This window comes from Vipera berus (genome assembly GCF_964194415.1).
Source record: "Vipera berus genome assembly, chromosome: 2".
Taxonomy (NCBI): domain Eukaryota; kingdom Metazoa; phylum Chordata; class Lepidosauria; order Squamata; family Viperidae; genus Vipera; species Vipera berus.
In genome coordinates this window covers 115,782,818-115,804,836 of record NC_138203.1, presented here as the reverse complement: position 1 = coordinate 115,804,836, position 22,019 = coordinate 115,782,818, and the positions used below count along the sequence as shown (strand labels likewise).

General features: G+C 45.5%; 1 protein-coding gene across 4 annotated transcripts in view; it reads left to right on the top strand.

Moving 5' to 3' along the window:
* Positions 1 to 22,019, top strand: part of RAB3D (RAB3D, member RAS oncogene family) — an 86,598-nt gene that overhangs the window by 47,615 nt on the left and 16,964 nt on the right. The window lies entirely within an intron of this gene.

The following is a 22,019-nucleotide window of genomic DNA, read 5'->3' as shown; positions in this document are numbered from 1 at the left end:
AGATGGCAAGTCCAGGAAAACTGAATGTTTTGTGTAGTGTGATTTCTAAGGAAAAACAGGGTTTTAAAAAGGTCTAGAAGAATTTGTGTTTTTTTCTTTTCCCCCCTCTGTGATATAAATTGTCTCTCTTTCTATTGAAAAGTTTTATCATACATTTTATCTTTGACAAACCCCCCTACCCCTCCCCTATCCCTCCCTCCTTACCCCTCCCCCCCTCCCCACCCACCCCCCCCCCCGACTTCCCAGAGCTGAGTACAAGGTATAAAAAACAAAGAATCATAAACAACCATATGCTAACAACCATAGACTCTAAAATCTATCACTCTCTAGCTCACATAGGATAACTACAAACACTATTAATATAGAATATATAAAAAAAACAGAAAAAAAGGAAGACTTATTCAAATACTACATGAAACTTCTTAGTCCCATATTTGTTCTGGATATACTCAATCCATTCCTCTTAACAGTTTAATAGCCTCCTTAGACTTCACAACCTCTAGATTCAAAATCAAAGCCTTTTCTTTTTCCTTTATTTCATTCTCCAATTCTTCCCTCCTAGCTTCCACAGCACATCTATGTTTATTGTTCATATATATCAACACCCCTCTCAAATAGGCCTTGCTAGCATCCCAAACCATATCCATAGAGGTGCCCTTATTCATATCATCCACTGTTTACATTCTTCCACATTTCTCTAATTTCTAAACAAATTCTCATTTACGCGCCACGAGCGCCTATCTCTATTCTCCTTATAAGTCTCTAACCAAACTGGGCTATGATCAGAAATAGTTCTTGCACATATCTTCACCTTCTTAATCCTTAAAAAAAAGTCATTAGTCAACAAAATAAAATCGATCCTGAAAAAAGATTGATGTCTGTCAGAAAAAAAAAGTATAATCCTTTTCATGCGAATGTCTTTCACGCCAAATATCTCGCAGTTCCAAGTCATCCTTCATTTCAAAAAAAGATTTAGACAGTCTAGCATGACTTGGGCCGCGCTTAAAAGCTCCAGCCTTGTCCATCTGTACAGTACATCCAAAACACCATTCCAATCCCCCATAAAAATAAAAATTTTATAATCCAACTGGGTAAACTTTGTATGAAATAAACTAAAGAAAAAAATCAACTTGTTGTTAATTAAGAGCATATAATCCAACTAAAAGCATCTTTTTAGCTACTAGCAGCAACTCTATCATAACGTATCTTCCATGCTTATCTGCTTCAATTAGGTCCGCTGTTAAAGCACTTTTAAGATAAACAACCACTCCATTTTTCTTATTCATTGCAGAAGCAACAAATTGCGTGCCCAACCTTGAGTTCGATAAATACTTTGGGTCCACAACCCTAATATGCGTTTCTTGCAAACATATAACATCTATCTTGAATTGTTTTAAATATTAAAAAAACTTTCTTCCTCTTCTGTGATGAATTTAGTCCACTAACGTTCCAAGTTAAAAATGTAGTTGCCATGCATATCATCCCAAAGCTCTTGGAGCAGCTTAAATAGGACTATCTTTTTTAGGCCGTGCTCCTCCCACTACTTGGCTGTAAATACATTTTAGAAATTCCATAGACTTCTGCTGATCTTATTCTTTTATTTTTTTTTTTATCGTTTTAAAGCAGCACGCGTCTCCCTCTGCTCTCTAGAATCATCCAAAGAAGTTGTAGCTTGATCTCCTCCCGCACCATTCTCCTCTGTCTGTCCATCTTCAGCCTCTTGGTATTCTCCTTCTCCAGATCCCTTTGCAGCTTCCAGAAGTGATAGTGGGGTTGCTTTTAAAACATTATTGTAAAAATCACACGCCTGCATCACAGTAGCCAAACGGTACCTTTTACCTTCATGCATCACCATCAACCCAACTGGAATCTCCCATCTGAACCTTATATCTCGTTGCTTGAGCTCTTGCACTAAAAATGTAAAATCCTTCCTTCTCCTTAAAATCTTTGGAGGAATTTCTTTTAGAACCAAAACTTCTTGATGAGCAATCACGACTTTAGTACCATAAGCAGCTTGAATAACTTCATCTCTAATTTCCCTCTTTGCAAAATAAACCACCACATCTCTAGGTAGCTTTCTCTGTCTGGCAATCCATGAATTCACACGAAACACTTTATCCATGCCTCCCTTTATTTCAGATGCTGGCTGACTCAATACTACTTCCAAAGCCTCAGAAATCAGCTGCTTTAGATCTTCCTTAATATTCTCTTTTAAACCTCTGATTCTAACAGCGTACTGCATCTGGTAATATTGAGCAAGACTCAATTCTTTGTCCATTTTATCTCTTAAATCTTCATTTTCCAGTACTTTTGCTTCTAATATGGCATTTTTTTGAGTCAAATCTTCCACTTTTTCATCCAAATCTTCCACACATTCAGCCACTCTATACACTGAAGACAAAATGTCTACCTTCATCACTCTGAACTTCTCTTCCATCCTCTCTTCTATTCTCTCCTCCAATTTCTCCAACTTCTCCTCCATCTTTGCAAATTTATCACCCATTGCTTCCAGAATTACCTGGGCAAATTTTCCAAGAGCATCTTGTAAATCCTTCGGTGTCAATACATCAGGAAGAAGCAACGCTTGCAATGATGACTGTTGCACCAGAGAAGTTCCAGCACTCCAAAGAGCTTTTGGGGGAGGTTTAGCCGCCATCTTTACTTTCACTTACTACGCACTTTCACTTTTAAATTTATAAAATCCATTAAGCTAGAAAGCAGCAATGAAAATCCTCTTCACCTTTCCTCTGCCTGCTCCTTTTATTCCATGGTCTTTCCTTCTGGCAGGGGTGGTCGCAAACGCCTGGCTCCGCTCCAGAAATCACGGAGCAGAGACGCTGACCAGCTGGGAGCAGCCCAGGCTACGGGGGAGTTCGATCCTTCAGCCGCCCAAGCTTTAAGCTCAGGCGGCCCCGGAGAACTCAACCCCTACCTGGGGGCTCACCCCCTCCTCTTCTCCCAAGGAGGGGGCTTCAAATCCACCCGAACAGCTGATCGGCGCTGTTTCGGGTGGAAATAACACAGCTGAGCCGCGGGCAGCCCGAAAGGGCTGTCTCCGGCGCCGCGCCGCCACCGGAAGTCCAAATTGTCTCTCTTTCTGTACAAATTAGGAAAATATGCTTTATGTCAGCCATGTAGCATGGGAGTGTAGTGTTTGGGGATCCATAATTCACAACAGTGTTTGAAGCCTGGCAGTGTTAGCTTCTGGATTCCTTATCAGGTGGGTATATATACACTGGGATGTGGAGATATCTCACTTAGTTTCCTCCTAAAAATGCCAAGCATCAAGCAGTGAAGTGAATGTTCCTGAAGCTGCAGAAGAGGTGAGGATTTTCTTTTAGAATATTTTGTGATAATATAGCAGATTCTTTGTCTCCTTGTACTCAATTAACTTATTATACCCTGTCCTTTTCCAAAGTGCCTGGAGTCTTACTTTGATCTCACTCTGTCCCCATGTTATCTTTCCTTTAATCCTTTAGAATAGATTAGGTTGAGAAACAGGAATGGGCAGGGTTACATAGTAAATATTTGAGGCTGGGTTTCTTTATTCTTTGTCAGGCACCAAATCGGCGTACAATCCTATGCCTTTTCATCTTCCTCTTCCCTATGCCATTTTCACCAATTTACTTCTTCAGCTCATTCTATTGTTTTCTAATTTATTTCTTCATAACCAGTCCATCTTTTGTCTATTTTGCATAAGCAAAGAGATAGCTTCAAAGTTGCCCAGAAACGGAACCATGAGTATTAATTAACTCTATCTTTACTATAAGGTTATGTTAACAGAATCTTGCAAGACTAAAAGAGTCACCTTTTGGGAAGATAGGCAGCAAAAAAATAATAATAAATAAATAATAAATTTCTTCCCTCTTTTCCTTTTACTCTCCAGAAAACTAGGGAAGGTCCCTTCTGAAATGCTTTCTGTGCTCCGTCCTCTCCTTCTGTGGACTGAGATAGCAATTGGGCAGGCCCCTAGGTATATGAATCTTTCTTCCATGTGTAACCTGTGACCTATTTCTCCTTGGATGTTTTCAAACTGAAGGTGGTTCCTTCATAGTGAGGTGGAGTCTAAAAAATGTGTTTTGTTCACTGACCCACTTCACCTTCTGTAATGATTATTTCTTTATAATGCCCTAGAAACTGTTCAAGTTATAAAAAATATAACTGATGAAGAATTCATCATCATTTTCCAGTGATGGGAACTAAACCAATTAGCTATTTTTCCCCAGATATGCTAAATTTTAGGAAAAGCTTTCCTGCACTTGAATATAATAAACATTTCTGGCTAGAGATACCAGAGATTCTTTCTGCCATTGCTTGCATAGGTGTTCCAACAATGCTACTGCTTTAATCTGATTCATCATCATTTTACATGCTCCGTTATTGTATCTGATAGATCTCAATCAGAAACAATAATAGAGCATATAAAAAGATGGTGACTGTCAAAAGAGATAATGGCAATTTAATATCTTATTGGCTGAGGGAAGGCACAATTTGGTAGAGAATTCACTCCCAGCATTTCTCTTTCAGCATACCTTTGCTCTTTGCTTTTGTTCAGCACCTAGAAATTAATAGGTCTGTTTGCTGATAAAACTCAGGAAACCAGAAAAGTGGCTTTTTTGAACAGCTCTTTGTCACAGAAAGCTAACTAGTTTGACTGGTTGGATTAGAGCCTCTGCAATGAGAACCTTGCCAAGAAGAGATAAAGTACAACAAGGCTATACATGTACTCAGATGTGTACATCTGCACCAACATGCAGAATGGTTAACCTCATGTAAGACCTGTAAATACTATTAACTTAGTTGTATATCCTTCTTGTAAATAAATCTCAAAAAAATATTTTTTTAAAAAAAGCCTTCCTTAGCAAATGGAGAAATATAGAGACCTTTTCCTTTCTCCAGCAGCCTGCTGTGTTCCTCTGCTAACAGAAAATGCCAACTCTCCTCTTGTATATTCTGTTATGGGCAAAAAGAAAGGAGGCACATATTGCCAATGTGGAATTCCTCTTCAACTACAGCTGCATGGAGAGAAGGTTGAACTGTAATCTGCTATTCTCCTCCTCAGTAGCCTGAGATCATAATCAACAAATCATAGAATATAATAATACAATGACCAGTTGGTGTCTTGGCTGGGGAGAGATTTGGTTGTTAATTTTATGGAAAGGAAAAGAAAGATTACTATATAACAGATGATAACAGGATAACAGAATAACACAGGTGGAAGGGACCTTGTAGGTCATCCAAACCCCCCCCACACCCAAGCAGGTGACCGTACACCATTTCTGACAGAAGGCAGTCCAGTCTCTTCTTGAAAGCTTCCAATGATGAAGCACCACACTTCAATGGTGAAAAAAGTAAGGTTCTACATTTAGGCAAGAAAAACCAAATGTACAGGTATACTGTAGTATAGGTGGTACCTTGCTCAACAGTAGTGACTGTGAGACGGATCTTGGAGTCCTAATGGACAATCATTTAAATATGAGCCAGCAGTGTGCTGCAGCTGCCAAAAAAGCTAACACAGTGCTAGGCTGCATTAACAGAGGGATAGAATCAAGATTATGTGAAGTATTAATACCACTTTACAATGCCTTGGTAAGGCCACACCTGGAATACTGCATCCAGTTTTGGTCACCACGATGTAAAAAAGATGTTGAGACTCTAGAAAGAGTACAGAGAAGAGCAACCAAGATGATTAGGGAACTGGAGGCTAAAACATATAAGGAATGGTTGCTGGAATTGGGTATGTGTAGTTTAATGAAGAGAAGGGCGAGGGGTGACATGATAGCAGTGTTCCAGTATCTCAGGGGCTGCCACAAAGAAGAGGAAGTCAAGCTATTCTCCAAAGCACCTGAAGGCAGGACAAGAAGCAATGGAAGGAAACTAGTGAAGGAGAGAAGCAACCTAGAACTAAGGAGAAACTTCCTGACACTTTGAACAATTAACCAGTGGAACAACCTGCCTCCAGAAGTGGTGAATGCTCCAACACTGGAAGTTTTTAAGAAGAGACTGGCCAGCCATTTTTCTGAAATGGTATAGGGTTTCCTGCCTGAGCGGGGGGTTGGACTAGATGACCTCCAAGGTCCCTTCCAACTTTATTATTATTGATCATTGCACAGTCAGCCAGATGTTCAGACTGGATTTGGCATCTTTGTCTACCTATTGATTCCTTACCAAGGACCTGGGATAGGCAGATGTGGATGTTTGATGGTATTATAGATATCGTCGCAGGATGGAAGCAGTTCAATGCCAATGATGTTCAAGTGGTGCTCCAGTTGTTTTGGGATTGCACCCAGGGCACCTAGACTGGACAGTCATTTGTCTGAAATGGTATACGTTTCCTGTCTGAGCAGGGGGTTGGACTAGATGACCTCCAAGGTGGCTTACAACAACAACATCATCATCATTATTATTATTAATAATAATTGCACAGTCAGCCAGATGTTCAGACTGGATTTTACATTTTTGTCTACCTATTGAGTCCTTACCAAGGACCTGGAATAGGCAGATGTGGATGTTTGATGGTATTATAGATATCATTGCAGGATGGAAGCAGTTCCTAGTAAGGCTACCTTTTGCAATTGACTAATGGCGAATTTGTCGATGCCAATGCTGTTCAAGTGGTGCTCCAGTTATTTTGGGATTGCACCCAAGGCGCCTATTACGATTGGTATTACCCTTGCTTGCCTTTGCCACAGTCTTTCTATTTCTATTTGTAGGTCTTTGTATTTTGTTATATTCTCCAGTTCTTTCTCGTCTATTCTGCTGTTTCCAGGCACTGCCACGTCCACTATCCAGACTTGTTTGTCTTTCTTATCGACAATTATTACGTTCAGGGTGTTATGTTGCAGGTGCTTGTCTGTTTGAATTCTGAAGTCCCACCAGTTCTTGCTTACAGGCAAATGATATTTCTTGCAGATCTTCCAATGCACCATTGTTGCTACTTTGTCATGCTGCTGCTTGTAGTCAGTCTGTGCGATCTTCTTGCAGCAGCTTACCAGGTGGGCCACTGTTTCTTCAGCTTCTTTGCATAGGCGGCACTTACTGTCTGTTGCTGTCTTCTCAATTTTGACTTTGTATGCATTTGTCCTTAAGGCATGGTCTTGTGTAGCCAGAATTAGTCCCTCAGTCTTTTTCTTGCTCTTAGCCATTGCCAGGTCTTGTTATTATCTGCTTTCCCAGCTATTTTTTAAATGTACTGGCTATGACGTAGTGCTTTGTCTTCCCATGTGTCTATTCTATTCTTCATTTGGTCTTTCTTGTAGGACACTTTGGTCTCTCCAGTAGTCAGTAAGCCTTCCTGATACATTAATTTCAATGCATCTTTATCAATGTCCTTCAGATATTCTTCCAAAGCTCGTGACCTCCTGGTTGGACTACTGCAACGCTCTCTACATGGGGCTGCCCTTGGGGACCACTCGGAGGCTTCAGCTGGTGCAGAATGCAGCCGCGCGAGTTGTGATGGGGGTTTCCCGATACTCCCATGTAACACCTCTGCTCTGCGAGCTGCATTGGCTTCCGGTTGCCCTCCGGGTGAGATTCAAGGTGCTGACCTATAAAGCCCTAAATGGCTTGGGTCCGGGATATTTGAGGGAACACCTGCTGCCGGCATCAAGCTCCCTTCGTCCTGTGCGCTCCCACAGGGAGGGCCTCCTCAGGGTACCACCGGCAAAGATTGCCAGTGGGTAACACCCAGGGGGAGGGCCTTCTCTGTGGGTGCGCCTGCCCTTTGGAACCAGCTGCCCGTAGAGCTCAGGACTGTGTTCTGAACCAGCCCTCTTCTGGCCTTGTAAAGGCAAACCCCAACCAGCCCCTCCCCAAACACTCCTTTTATAGAGAGCTCAGGGCGTGGTCTCCCTGTGCCTCCTCCCGAGGAGTCTCACAGCCTTTCTTTGTTTGTTCCTGCTCGACTGCCTCCTGCGTCGGGCGTCCTTGAACAGGGCCAGCTGTGGGTCATCTTCCTCCGCACTCTCGGGCTCACGCAGCTGAGAAGAGGTCCCCGGCTGAGGACTCTGCAAAGCCTCCAAATCATCATCAGCCGGTTCGTTTCCCTCCTCCCCCACATCTGAGTCATCCGATACATCGGAGCCGGCTGTCGGACCCACAGGCTGGCCCTGAGTCACAACACTATCCCGCACCGCAGGGCCCTTCCCCCGGGTCTGCCGATCCGGATGCGGTCGGGATGGGAACTGTTCGTGAAAAGCAGTCACCAACGCAGGGGCATGAACGGCGGTCGCGTCTTCCCATGTGAAGTCCTCCGGCCCGTACCCTTTCCACTCGATCAGGTACTGGAAGCGACCTTTCAGCCAGCGGGAATCCCTGATGCTGGCGACCTCGTACTCGGGGGTGCTGTCGCCATCACGAGGTCCTGATGGGGGAGGTTCCGCTTGGCGAAGTGGACAAGCCGGTTGTTCGGGGACCAACAAGGACCGATGGAAGACGGGGTGCACGCGCAGGGAACGTGGCAGAGTTAAACGATAGGCGACCGGGTTGATGACGGCCTCGACTGGGAACGGTCCAAGGTAACGGTGGTCCAGCTTCCTCGCCGGCCGAGTGGATGGTAGGTTCCTGGTGGACAGCCAGACCCGATCCCCCACCGATAATGGAGGCGTATCCCTTCTCGACCGATCGGCGAACCTCTTGTAGTCGGCCTTGGCCTTCTCCAGCTGCCGTCGCACCAACCGATGGATCGCCTGTAACTCCGCCATGAATTCGTTCGCTGCCGGCTCCGGTGAGTCCACGGGAGAAAGGGGGAAAAACCGGGGGTGATAACCCACGTTGGCCAAGAACGGTGTCATCTGCGTGGAGGTGTGCTGCGAGTTGTTAAAGGCAAACTCGGCTATGGCCAAATAGTCCACCCAATTGTCCTGCTGCAGGTTAACGTAGCAGCGCAGATACTGCTCTAAGATGCCGATGACCTTCTCGGTACCCCCGTCGGTCTGAGGATGATGCGCGGACGAGAGGCAAACCTTAATGTCCAACGCCCGCATCAACTCCTGCCAGAAGCGGGCTGTAAACTGGGCCCCCCTATCGGAGACGACTCTATCGGGAAGGCCGTGCAGCCGGAACACCTGTTGGATGAACATGCGACTAGTGGCGCGAGCTGACGGTAAGCCGCGACAGGGGATGAAGTGCGCCATCTTGGTCAACATGTCCACCACCACAAACACTGTCGTGAAGCCGGAGGATGGGGGTAGATCCGTCAGAAAGTCCATGGACACAGCCCCCCAGGGTCTCTTGGGCGTTGGCAAAGGTTGCAGTAAACCAGGCGGGGCCCCTGTCGCTGACTTGGCCTGCCTGCATGGGACGCAGGAGGTGACATAAGACTGGACATCGTGTCGGACTCGGGGCCACCAGAATGTACGGGAGACCAGGTTCAGAGTCTTGAACAGGCCAAAATGCCCCGCAGCCGGGTTATCATGACATTGGCTGAGGACGAGTCCCCTGAGTGGCCCTCCTGGAACATAGAGCCGGTCACGATAATACAGGAGTCCATCCGTGACCGACCAAGGCGAATCTGGCCCCACCTCTTCCTTCCGCTGAGCCACCCACGCCTCCTGCTGCTGCGCCTCCCGGATCCGAGCCCGTATATCCACCGGCTCCCGCACCGCAGCAAAAGACTCGACGGGGATCACTGTCCTGGGCGGAAGCTTGTCTTCCACTCGGGTGTACTCGGGCTTCCTGGACAGAGCATCCGCTCTCTGGTTGTGCCCGCTTGGTATGTACCGCACCCGGAAGTCAAACCTCGCAAAGAAGAGGGACCACCGGATCTGGCGTTGGTTCAAATTCCGAGCGGTCTGCAGGCTTTCCAGATTCTTGTGGTCCGTCCGGACCTCGATTTGATGCCGCGCCCCCTCCAGATGATGCCTCCAAGCCTCGAACGCCGCCTTGATGGCCAGCAGCTCCTTCTCCCAGATGGTATAGTTGCGCTCCGAGGGATTCAATTTCCGAGAGTGATACGCGCAAGGGAAAAGGGTACCGTTGGGCGTCGCTGCCTGGAGTAACACGGCCCCAATGGCAATGTCGGAGGCGTCCGCCTCCACGACAAACGGCCGTTGCGGGTCAGGATGCTTCAAGATGGGCTCCTTCATGAAGGCGTCCTTCAAAGCTTGGAACGCCTGTTGTTCGGGGGCGTTCCACTGGAACCGAGTCTTCTTCTGCAGGAGCCGGGTGAGGGGGGCTGTCAAGGCAGCAAAGCCAGGGATGAATGTCCGATAGTAGTTGGCAAATCCAAGAAGTCGCTGAACATCCTTCACGCGACGCGGGGGTTGCCAACTCTGCAACGACTCAACTTTACTCGGTTCCATGGCGATGCCCTCAGGAGAAATGCGGTGGCCCAAGAAATCAATGGTCACCTGGTAGAACTGGCACTTCTCCAACTTGGCAAACAGCCGATGTTTCCGGAGGCGCTGCAGGACCTGACGGAGATGCTGATGATGCGCTTCACGCGACGGGGAGTAAATCAGGATGTCGTCCAGGTAAATCACAACAAACTGGTCCAACAGATCCCGAAAGATGTCATTCATAAAATGCTGAAACACAGCGGGGGCGTTGGTCAGGCCAAACGGCATCACCGTGTACTCGAAATGTCCATAGCGAGTACCAAACGCCGTCTTCCACTCATCACCCGGCCGAACCCTGACGAGGTTGTAAGCTCCACGCAGGTCCAGTTTCGTGAAGATCTTAGCCTCCCGGAGTCGGTCCAAGAGCTCGGGGATGAGGGGCAGCGGGTAGCGGTTACGCACCGTGATAGCGTTGAGTTTCCGGTAGTCACAGCAAAGCCGTAACTCGCCCGACTTCTTTTTGACGAAGAGCACGGGCGCAGACACTGGCGAGGACGAGGGCCGGATGAAACCACGAGCCAAGTTCTTTGTCAGGAAGTCCCGCAATGCAGCCAACTCGGGCTCCGACATGGAGTACAAACGCCCCACTGGGAGAGGCGCATCAGGGACTAGGTCAATGGAGCAGTCGTAGGGCCTGTGCGGGGGTAATTGGTCCGCCTCTGACTCGCTGAACACGTCAGCAAAGTCGGACAGTTCGGGAGGCAAGGAAACCCCTGGGGAACCCTCCACCTGGCCGGCACAGATATGGCGGGTGTGGTCCACGCACTGCAAACTTGGGAAGGTGACCAAGTTCTGAGACCAATAGATCTGTGGATCATGCGCCCGGAGCCACGCCAGTCCCAAGACCACGGGGAAGTGCAGTTCCGAAGTGACGTAGAACTGAATGGCCTCCACATGGGTACTGATGGCCATACACACGGGTTGCGTGGCGGCCGTAATAGGCCCGGACAGGAGCACTCGACCATCGATGGTCTCCACAAGCATGGGCGGATCCACTGGACACTGGGGAACAGCCCATTTGGCCACAAAGGCCGAATCCATAAAGTTAGTGGTAGCCCCAGAGTCAATTAAGGCATGGACCGGAATCCCCTCTGGCTTGCCAGGAAGGATCAGACGTGCCTCCAAAATCAAATGCCGTGAAGGTTCACAGGCACCGTCGGAACGGCATCGCTTGGCGTGGTCGTTGTGGGTCGCCCGATCTTTCACACCGTCTAGATCGGGCTCGGGCCGTTTCCCGACAGCAAAGCAGGGGACTTTCTCAGGGCCGGCTTGGTCACTGATGCCCGCTGACGCTTCTTTGGACAAGAAGCAGCCAAATGTCCAGGGTCCCCACAGTAAAAACACAACCCCTCCGATCGTCGTCTGTCCATTTCCGTCACCGATAGACGGGACCTGGCGGCACCCAGCTCCATTGGCTCCTCCCTCTGGACTGGGGGCTCACGCACAACAGGGGCGGCAGGGGTCTGTGGGGTGGCACGGCGACTCTTTCGCTGCTGCAACCGGGCATCGATCCGCAGACAAAGATGGATCAGCCCATTCAGATCTGAGGGAATGTCCACGCGGGCCAGCTCATCCAACATCTCCTCTGACAAGCCATCCTGAAAGGCATCCACGAGCGCAGCCTCATTCCAGGCGGAATCCTGGCTAAGCAGCCGGAAATCGCTGATATAGGCCTGTAGAGGGCGCTGACCCTGCCTCAAAACTTTCAGGCGTCGGGTGGCAGTCTGCGCCTTAATCGGGTCCTCGTACATGAGGCGCATATGGTCACAAAACCCCCCAAAGTTATCCAACAAAGGGCTAGGCTGTGCCAACAGAGGCGTGCCCCAACGAGCTGCATCTCCCGACAGAAGGCTCAACACGAATCCCACCTTATCTCGGTCAGTGGGGAAATCAACTGCTCTCACGCTGATAAAAAGCTGGCATTGTCCCAGGAAGGCAGGAAACAGTTCTGGATTACCAGCAAATTTATCCGGCATAGCTATCTGACATTTCCTCCTGGGTGGGGGTGCAGCATGTACCTGAGCTTGCAGTTGAGCCACCTGAGCTGCCAGCAAAGTAAGTTGCTGAGTGAGCTGGGCATTCTCGGCAAGAAGCTGCTCCATCGTAGTAATAAGGGGTGGGGGCTGAAAGCAAACTGTTCTGAACCAGCCCTCTTCTGGCCTTGTAAAGGCAAACCCCTATTTAAGAAGAAGAGACTGGAGAGCTTCCAAGGCTAAAAGGCATCTGCCAAGATTTAATTACGCAGTTAACAAAAACACAAGAGCTTGTCTTCTCAAGCGGAAAAGTTGCTTTCAGCAACCAGCCCCTCCCCAAACACTCCTTTTATAGAGAGCTCAGGGCGTGGTCTCCCTGTGCCTCCTCCCGAGGAGTCTCACAGCCTTTCTTTGTTTGTTCCTGCTCGACTGCCTCCTGCGTCGGGCGTCCTTGAACAGGGCCAGCTGTGGGTCATCTTCCTCCGCACTCTCGGGCTCACGCAGCTGAGAAGAGGTCCCCGGCTGAGGACTCTGCAAAGCCTCCAAATCATCATCAGCCGGTTCGTTTCCCTCCTCCCCCACATCTGAGTCATCCGATACATCGGAGCCGGCTGTCGGACCCACAGGCTGGCCCTGAGTCACAACAGACTGCCCCTGACCTTTGTTCATTCCGCTGGGACCTGAAGACCTGGCTCTTTGAGCTTTCCGGCCAGGGCTGAGAATTTTAATTTGTAATTTTATTTAATTGGGTTTTAATTGGACTTTAATAGGGGTTTTATTTTATTCAAGGACTAAATTTAATTATTTTAATTGTTCTTAACTTTTGTAATGTGTATTGTTATTTTAAATTCCTTGTGAACCACCCTGAATCCTATGGGAGAAGGGCGGTATATAAGTCCAATAAACATAAACATAAACATAAACATAAACATTTCTTCTTCTTCAGCCATCTAATGTACTTGCAGCATTCCACGTCCATCTATTTGCCTTGGTAGATAGAGTCTGTCAATGTCACTGCGTGGATGAAGGGCATGATTCATTGTCATTATTTTTCTGGTCTTCCTATCCATTGCTTTTAGTTCTCCTTGAGTCCAGTCCACTATTCCAACTGTATCTAATGACTGAATTGGCCTGGTGTTGATTGCCTTCATGGTATTTCCTCCATTGAGTTTGGACTTTAAGATCTTCACTTTCTTGATGTATTCACCTCTAATCTTTTTCTTGACTTCAGTGTGCTTGATGTTGTCAGCTTGAAGGATACGTCAGAATCCATTTATATTTCATTTTTAACTGTCTCTTGTGTGCAAAACTCAATCTCACCCTTCCCTGGATTCTGCCATTCCCAAGGAGAAGAGGAAACAAGCATGGGATTTTATTACTTTCATTTCCTTACTTAATTGTAACCTTTGTGTATTCCCCTACCTGCTATCCATCACAATATAACCAATTACCAGACATTCCCCTCTTATCTTGCAGATAGCTAAGAAAGGGGGTGGTAAGTGAGGAAGGAATGTGTTCAAAATCTGGATTGTTTCTCCGGATGAAATGTGAGGGGGTGGGAATGATCCTGTTTGTCCCACATGAGGCTTGGCTGATCCAGAACTGACCGAATGAACTGAGGAGTTTGCTTGGGGACACTTTAAAAATATTGGTCTGTGAGGGGTTCTTCAGATCCTGTCTATTATACCCTCTATCATCTATATTTTAGTAAAAGTTCCTGCTTGGATAATCTTGTCCAAGAGTCTTTCTTTCTTAAGATGTGGATTGAAGTGGGTTCTGACACAGACTCTTAATGTTATTTCCATGGGGCATCTTATTCCTTCAGTTTTCACTATTTTTCCTTGTTTGAGAGTAAGTGTGGCACATTTGTCCAAGCCAAACTCCATTGCAATATCTTGGCTATATATACGGACAGTGTTCAGCAGTGATTCTATTTCAGATGATGGTTTTCCATATACCTTCAGATCATCCATGTAAAGGAGGTGGGATAGTCTGGCAGATGTTTTTGATGTTTGATAGCCATGTCCTGAGTTATTCAGCATTGTTGACAGAGGAAACGATGCAATAACAAATAGTAGTTATAATGAATCTCCTTGAAATATTCCTTTCTTGATATTAAGCTCTCCCAGTCATTCACCATTAACCTGCAACTGTTTCTTCCATTGTGCCATCGATCTTTGTGCAAATTTTCTGATGTTTCTACTGACTCCTGTTATTTCTAGGCACTTGATTATCCAGTCATGTGGCAAAGAGTCAAATGCCTTTTTGTAGTCAATCCATGCCACATTCAGGTTGGTCTTCCTTTTCTTGCAGTTTTCCAAGATCATTTTGTCTATTAGGAGTTGATCTTTTGTTCCTCTGCTATTGGGGTGGTTTCCTTTCTGCTTGGATGGAAAGAGATTGTTTTCAAGTAGATGCTGTTGTACTTCATCAGCTACCACACCAGTTACCAATTTGAAAATTGTTGGTAAGCAGGTAATTGGCCTGTAGTTGCCTGGTGTTGCCCCTTTGCTGGATTTGCTGGATTTTTGCTGGATTTTTCATTATTAGGTAGGTTTTCCCAGTTGTTAGCCACTTTTCAATTTCTCTTCCTTGTAGTACGTATATTGTTGAATTGCTTGGCAATGAGTGGAAACAGATGTTTCAACCAAAACCCATGCAGTTCATCTTCACCTGGTGCTGACCAATTTTTGATCTTCCTTGCTTTTTTTTCTACCATTTTTGTTGTTATTACTAGTTCTTTCATTTCAACTTCTGTTTTATTTGCATCCACCTCTTTTAACCAAGCCGCAGCCTTGTTGTGTTTCTTTGGATTATCCCATATCTGCTTCCAGAACTGCACTGTTTCTTCCTTGTCAGGTACTGACTGATTCATTGCTAGGTATTCTTTGGTCTTCTTGTTCTTCAGCTTCTTTTCTTTCATCTGTTCTAGCTTGTTTGCAGGTGATCTTAACTTGCTGATCTTATTTTCTAGTCTAACCTTCCATTTTTGTGGTTTTGTGTTTCTTTGGGTTATCCCATATCTGCTTCCAGAACTGCACTGTTTCTTCCTTGTCAGGTACTGACTGATTCATTGTGGTTTCTCCATTGATGGATTGCTAGAAACGTTTCTGACTGGATTGAAATTGGAGGTTCTGCCTATAATTTGCAATTCAGTCTTCGTATCTACTGATTTTCCTGGCTATAGCTGTAATTTGCTGCTTTATTATTTCCAGTGCTTCCTTGATCTTCCTTGTTTCTAAGTGGTATTTCTTGATTAGGTATTCTTTGGTCTTCTTGTTCTTCAGCTTCTTTTCTTTCATCTGTTCTAGCTTGCTTGCATGTGATCTTAACTTGCTGATCTTATTTTCTAGTCTAACCTTCCATTTTTGTGGTGCACTGTTTGTTTGTTTTTCTTCTTTCTTGATTTTGCATCCCAGGTATTCAGTTATAACTGCAGCTGTGCTGTACATTAGGTGGTTTGTTTCTTGCAGTGAATTGGTGCTTATACTTGATATTGAAGTATTTGCATCTTTTAATGCTTGTGCTAGCTGTTTCTTTGGGACAAGCTTCAATTCAGGCAGCCTTATTCTGTTGTTTTTGTGCTGTTCTAGATGCTCAGTTATTCTTTGTTTCAATTCTTTTATTTCTTTAGTTAGAGGGCTTTGTTCTTCCTGAGGAAGAGGTGCCTGGTTTCCAAATGAGAACAGTTGTATATCTCTGCTGGATTCCTTCACTGCCAATTCCCCCTGGCTTGCCTCTACATTCTGAATTACTTCTGGCAAGGCTTTGATTTCTTTGCCCTGGGTAAACCTTTGCAGTTCGTCCAATTCTGTTTCTGTGAATACTTTATTTTGTATTATAAATTGGTGTTGATTTGCTAGTCTCTGTTCTGTTATTTCTGGTTCTGAATGTTGTTCTTTCCAGAACTGGTGCATTCATTTTAGATATCCTTTTCTTGTTGGACTTGATCTGTAATAACAGATCATTATTTCTTTGTTTTCAATCACTGTGTATCTGCGACAGGTAAATACCTTTTCTTCCAGTAGTTATGCAGCTGCTGGCCCTGGTTGCTCAGCCAACAATCCTGAGTCCTGTAACCCATTTTTCACCAGATATCCAGGAACTCCCAACATCTAGCGCAGACATCATCATCATCATCATCATCATCATCATCATCATCATTATTATTATTATTATTATTATTATTATTATTATTATTATTATTATTATTATTATTATTATTATTTCTGAAGGCACACTGTTCCATTGGTTTATTGTTCTCACTGTCAGAAAATTTCTCCTTATTTCTGGGTTGAATCTCTCCTTGATTACTTTCCATCCATTGTTTCTTGTCTGGCCTTTGGATGCTTTGGAGAATAGGTTGTCTCCCTCCTCTCTGTGACAGCCCCTCAAATATTGGAACACTGCTATCATGTCTCCCCTGGTCCTCCTCTTCACTAGATAGCCATGCCCAGTTCTTGCAACCGTTCTTCAGATGTTTTAGCCTCTGGGCCCCAAACATCTTTGTTGCTCTTCTCTGCACTCTTTCTAGAGTCTCAACATCTTTTTTATAGTGTGGTGACCAAAACTGGATACAATATTCTAGGTGTGATCTTACTAAGGCTTTATAGAGTGGGACTACAGTAGTACCTCACATGATCTTGATTCAATCCCTCTGTTAATGCAGACTAGGATTGCATTGGCTTTTACTACTGCAAGGGAATGATTGAAGTGGAGATTGTACCTTCCCTTACAAGGAAGCCTCCAAGACCAAAGTGTATATTAAAGAGCTTTTAAAATCTAGGCATCTAGACCAGAATTCAAAGCAGTTCTCAGGCTTCTGTTCTGATTGTCTGGAATACATATATTAATAAACATCCTGCTAGTGATAATATTAGAAATGAAGAGGGATACTAGGTTTTTGGAAAAAATATCCTTTCCTCTTCTCCCAACTTGGCTAATGGGTTTCCCCTAAGAAGTGGTTTGAATGTGCAGTAAAGGCTGGTCTGCTTTGAAATGGCTTCACTTGTACCATTCTTGCTTCCCTCTAACCCCCCAAAAAACCTCTTTGGAGCAGTGGGCAGAAAATAGAACCTGTCTCTCACACCACACTTTGGGATCACAAAGGCAGGTTTATCTTCTTCACTAGAGTCACCAAACCCCATTGGTAGAGCAAATGACTTTCTGGCGTAGGCCCTTCTGGCATGACCATAGTTGCCTCATCATTTGTAATGTAGAAGTTACCATGCTGGGCAAGCCCAGCTTGGTTCTTTGCAGTAAAAATGAAGTGTTGCCATCCATCAATGATTGCTTCAAGAGAATAAGACAATGCTGGTATGTGTGCGTATATGTGTGTGTGTGTATCTGTGTATCTGTTTCCTTTCTTAGACATATCTCTTCGGTGATAGCTGCACAGTAGTCACCCTTATCTTCTTGGTATCAGTGATGTGTGAGTAATGTCAAGGGGCAGTAACTTCTTTCAGTTGAATTTTCAAAATCATGCTAAATGTTTGCTAACTAGGATGTGCCAAGACAGGGTGACCTAGCCTGGCACCCATTTACTTTCAAGCAGATAGAACAAAATCATTGACTCCTCTTAGATGCTTTCTTTACCTCTAGCATAACCTGATATAGTTGAAGAATGGAACTTAACTGCCGCTGGAGTCCTTCCTCCTGACTTTCTGCTGTTGGCTGTAAAGAGAAGAGGAAGAGAAGCTTCTCTTACATCAGTGGCTTTTGCAATAGGTTTCCTAATTTGAGGATACATTTATATGTGGGCACTATTACTCATTGTAAATATCCTGTTGATGTGTGAAAAGCAGAATATTTTAACTGATATTACCTATAAAATGTATTCTTTATTAAAAGTCAAGATTCATGGTTTAAAATGTGCAATATGGCTAATGGTTCAAGAACATTTTAATTAAAAGGGGAAAAAATCAAATCAGCAGGCTTCAAAGTGAGTACAGTGACTCAAATTCTTACTGTAGACATAGTTTGGTTTTAAGGTGAATGTGAAGAAAGTGTTTCTTTTCCTTGACAACTTTACATCTCCACTTTGGAAATTCTCTTAACTGACTAAATTTGTTGTTCTTGAAAATTAATCAAAGGTCACATAGCTGCATTCTTTCAATAAAGCAGCATGTTTGACATCTTTATTGTTTTGCCCACTCCAATATATAATGTTCCCCTCTTTTTTTGTAGTACCATCAATTCTAAAGAATAATGAAGTTTCATTTGTAGATGCAAACAAAAAAGTTATAGTCATAAGATGCTAAGGGAATAGGTAATAGGAAAGATGAGAAAGAATACAGTAATACAGTAAATTACAGGTAAGTAAGTAATATAGCCCTACTACATGGTTTGACATCCTAGGGAATAAGACAGTGTAGTGGGAATTAGTTGTTTAGCAGAGTGATGGCATGGGGGTGGGAATCTGTCCTCGTGTCTGGTTGTTTTGGTGTGCAGTGCCCTATTAGCATCGTCCTGAGGGAAGAAGTTGAAACAGTTTATGTCCAGGATGTGAGGGGTCTGTAGATATTTTCACAGCCCTCTTTCTGGCTCATGCAGTATACAGGTCCTGAATAGAAGGAGGCTGGTAGCAGTAGTTTTTTCTTCAGTTTTTGATGTTAGGTGTCCATTTTAAGTCCTGAGATATTGTAGAATCTAGAAACTTGAAATTCTGTTGATACCATGTTGTCTAGTATTGTAAGAGGTAGTAGAATAGAAGGGCTTCTCTTAAAACCTACTATCATCTTTACAGTTTTGAGTGTGTTCAGTTCAAGATTGTTCTGGCTGTACCACAAGGCCAGTTGTTCAACTTCCCATCTGTATGCAGGTTCGTCATCATCTCAAATAAGATCAATCACTGTTGCATCATCTGCAAACTTCAGTACTTTAACAGAAGGATCCTTTGAGATGCAGTCATTGGCAAGAGCAGGGGTGTCAAACTACTGGCCCATGGGCTGGATGCGTCACACTAAAACTGCACCCACCCCATTGCCGGCAATGGGAAAAAAGTCGTGATATGTTGCAACACGTCAAATGGTGTCGCAAGTTTGACATGCATGGTATAGAGAGAAAAGAGTAATGGAGAGAGCATACAGCCTGGGGGGGGGCACCTGTGTTAATTTACAGCTATCTGATGTGATTTTGCCTAGCTTCACCTGCTGCTTTTCTATTTGTTAGAAAGCTTATGATCCACTTACAAATGTGGTCAGGCACAGCTAGCTAAGTCAGTTTAGTGAGAAGAATATCTGGAATGGTAATATTGAATACAAAGCTGAAATCTACAAAAAGGTCCTTGGAGATTCCATATGTTATAAGATATAGTGCAGTGCCATGTTAACAGCATCTGCTGATCTATTTGTTCAGTAGGCAAATTGCAAGGGGCCTAACAGGGGATCCATGATGGTTTTCTGGTGGGCCAGCATTAACTTTTCAAAGGTTTTCATAACTACAGATGTCAGAACAACCAGTCTGTAGTTGTTCAGCTCCTTGATGGAGGGTCTCTTTGGCACTGGGATGATAGTAGAGCAAGAAGGAATGCAATACATCTCAAATGATTTATTTAATTTAATTTAATTTATTATCATTTCTATACCGCCCTTCTCCCGAAGGACTCAGGGCGGTGTACAGGGCAAGAATAAAACACAGAAATTTACAAAAATTAAAAGATAATTAAATGCATGCCCAATTAAAATACAATTGATACATAGTAAAAACCCCAATAAGAATGATAAAAAACCCCACCAATCCCCCCTCAGGCCAGGCCGGCTTGCTCGAACAAGTATGTTTTCAGATCGCGGCGAAAGGAGCGCAGATCGGGCGCCGTCCGGAGCTCAACCGGTAACTGGTTCCATAGCTCCGGGGCGCCCTCAGAGAAGGATCTCCCCCTGGGGGCCACCAGACGGCATTCTCTGACCGGTGGCACCCTGAGGAGGCCCTCTCTGTGGGAACGCACAGGGCGCAGGGAGCTTGATGCCGGCAGCAGATGTTCCCTGAGGTACTCCGGCCCCATGCCATGGAGGGCTTTGAACACCATTACTAGCACCTTGAATCTCACCCGGAAGACAACTGGCAACCAATGCAGCTCACGGAGCAGAGGTGTCACGTGGGAGTATCGGGAAACTCCCAACACAACTCTCGCGGCTGCATTCTGTACCAGTTGGAGCCTCCGGGTGGTCCTCAAGGGAAGCCCCATGTAGAGGGCGTTGCAGTAGTCTAGACGAGAGGTCACGAGCGCGTGAGTGACCGTGCATAAATCATCCCGGCTTAGATAGGGCCGCAACTGGCGCACCAGGCGAACCTGGGCGAAAGCCCCCCTAGTCACGGCCACCATGTGATCTTCCAAGGTAAGCCGCGAATCTAGGAGGACTCCCAAGTTGCGAGCCCTATCTACGGGGGGTAATAATTCACCCCCCATAGAAAGAGATGGAATATCCGAATAGACCCGGGATGAAGGTATGCAAAGCCACTCGGTCTTGTCGGGGTTGAGTTGAAGTCTGTTCCTCCCCATCCAGACCCGAACCGCCTCCAGGCAACGGGACATCACGTTGAGGGCATCACTGGGGTGGTTTGGGGTAGAAAGAAAAAGCTGGGTATCATCAGCGTACTGATGATACCCAACTCCAAAGCCACGAATGATCTCACCCAGCGGTTTCATATAGATGTTGAACAGGAGAGGCGAGAGGACCGACCCCTGAGGAACTCCACAAACGAGAGACCTCGCGGTCGACCTCTGCCCTCCTGTCAACACCGACTGCGAGCGTCCCTGGAGATAGGAGGAGAACCACTGTAAAACCGTGCCTCCCACTCCCAATCCCCTGAGACGCCGCAGCAGGATACCATGGTCGATGGTATCGAAAGCCACTGAGAGGTCCAATAGGACTAGAACAGAGGAATGACCCCTGTCCCGAGCCCTCCCGGGCCTGAAACCCGATTGGTACGGGTCTAGATAATCCGCTTCATCCAGGACCAAAGGGAGCTGATGCGCCACCACACTCTCAACAACCTTCGCAAGAAAGCGAAGGTTGGAGACCGGACGAAAGTTGTTCAATACAGCTGGGTCCAAGGCAGGCTTCTTGAGGAGGGGCCTCACCACCGCCTCTTTCAAGACGGCAGGGAAGCTACCCTCACTCAAAGAAGCTGATATAACTGCCTGGAACCAGCTGCGTGTCCTCTCCCGGGCTGCATAAATCAGCCAGGAAGGGCACGGGTCCAATAAACATGTGGTGGAGCTCAGTCTCCCCATAATCCTGTCCACTTCCTCCGGAGTCACAGAATCAAACTCCTCCCAAGTGATATCGACAAGACCACCCGCGTCCTGATCGCCAGACTCTGCCCAGTCGGAGTCCAGTCGGAGTCCATATTAAAGATGTGGGTGATGATGGGGGGGGGAGCAATTGCTCAGCACAAACTTTCAAGCAAGAAGGAGTTGTCTTGTCTGGGCCTGGTGCTTTTCCAGGCTTTTGTCTGTGAAATAGACCTTACACATCTTTTTCTGTGATCACCAGAGGTCCCGGGGGGCCCAGAGGTATTGAGTCAGTTGTAGGAAACTTGGCTGTTGTTGGTGTGTCTGAGATATTTTATATTTAATGATAGAAATTCTTCAAAAGCAGCTTGTTAGTAAAATAAACATAAATTTGCCATCTTTTCAAATCCCTAACTTGCTATATTTTGGATACTGAATAATCATCCAAATTAGCTGAATAAAGATAATGTGACA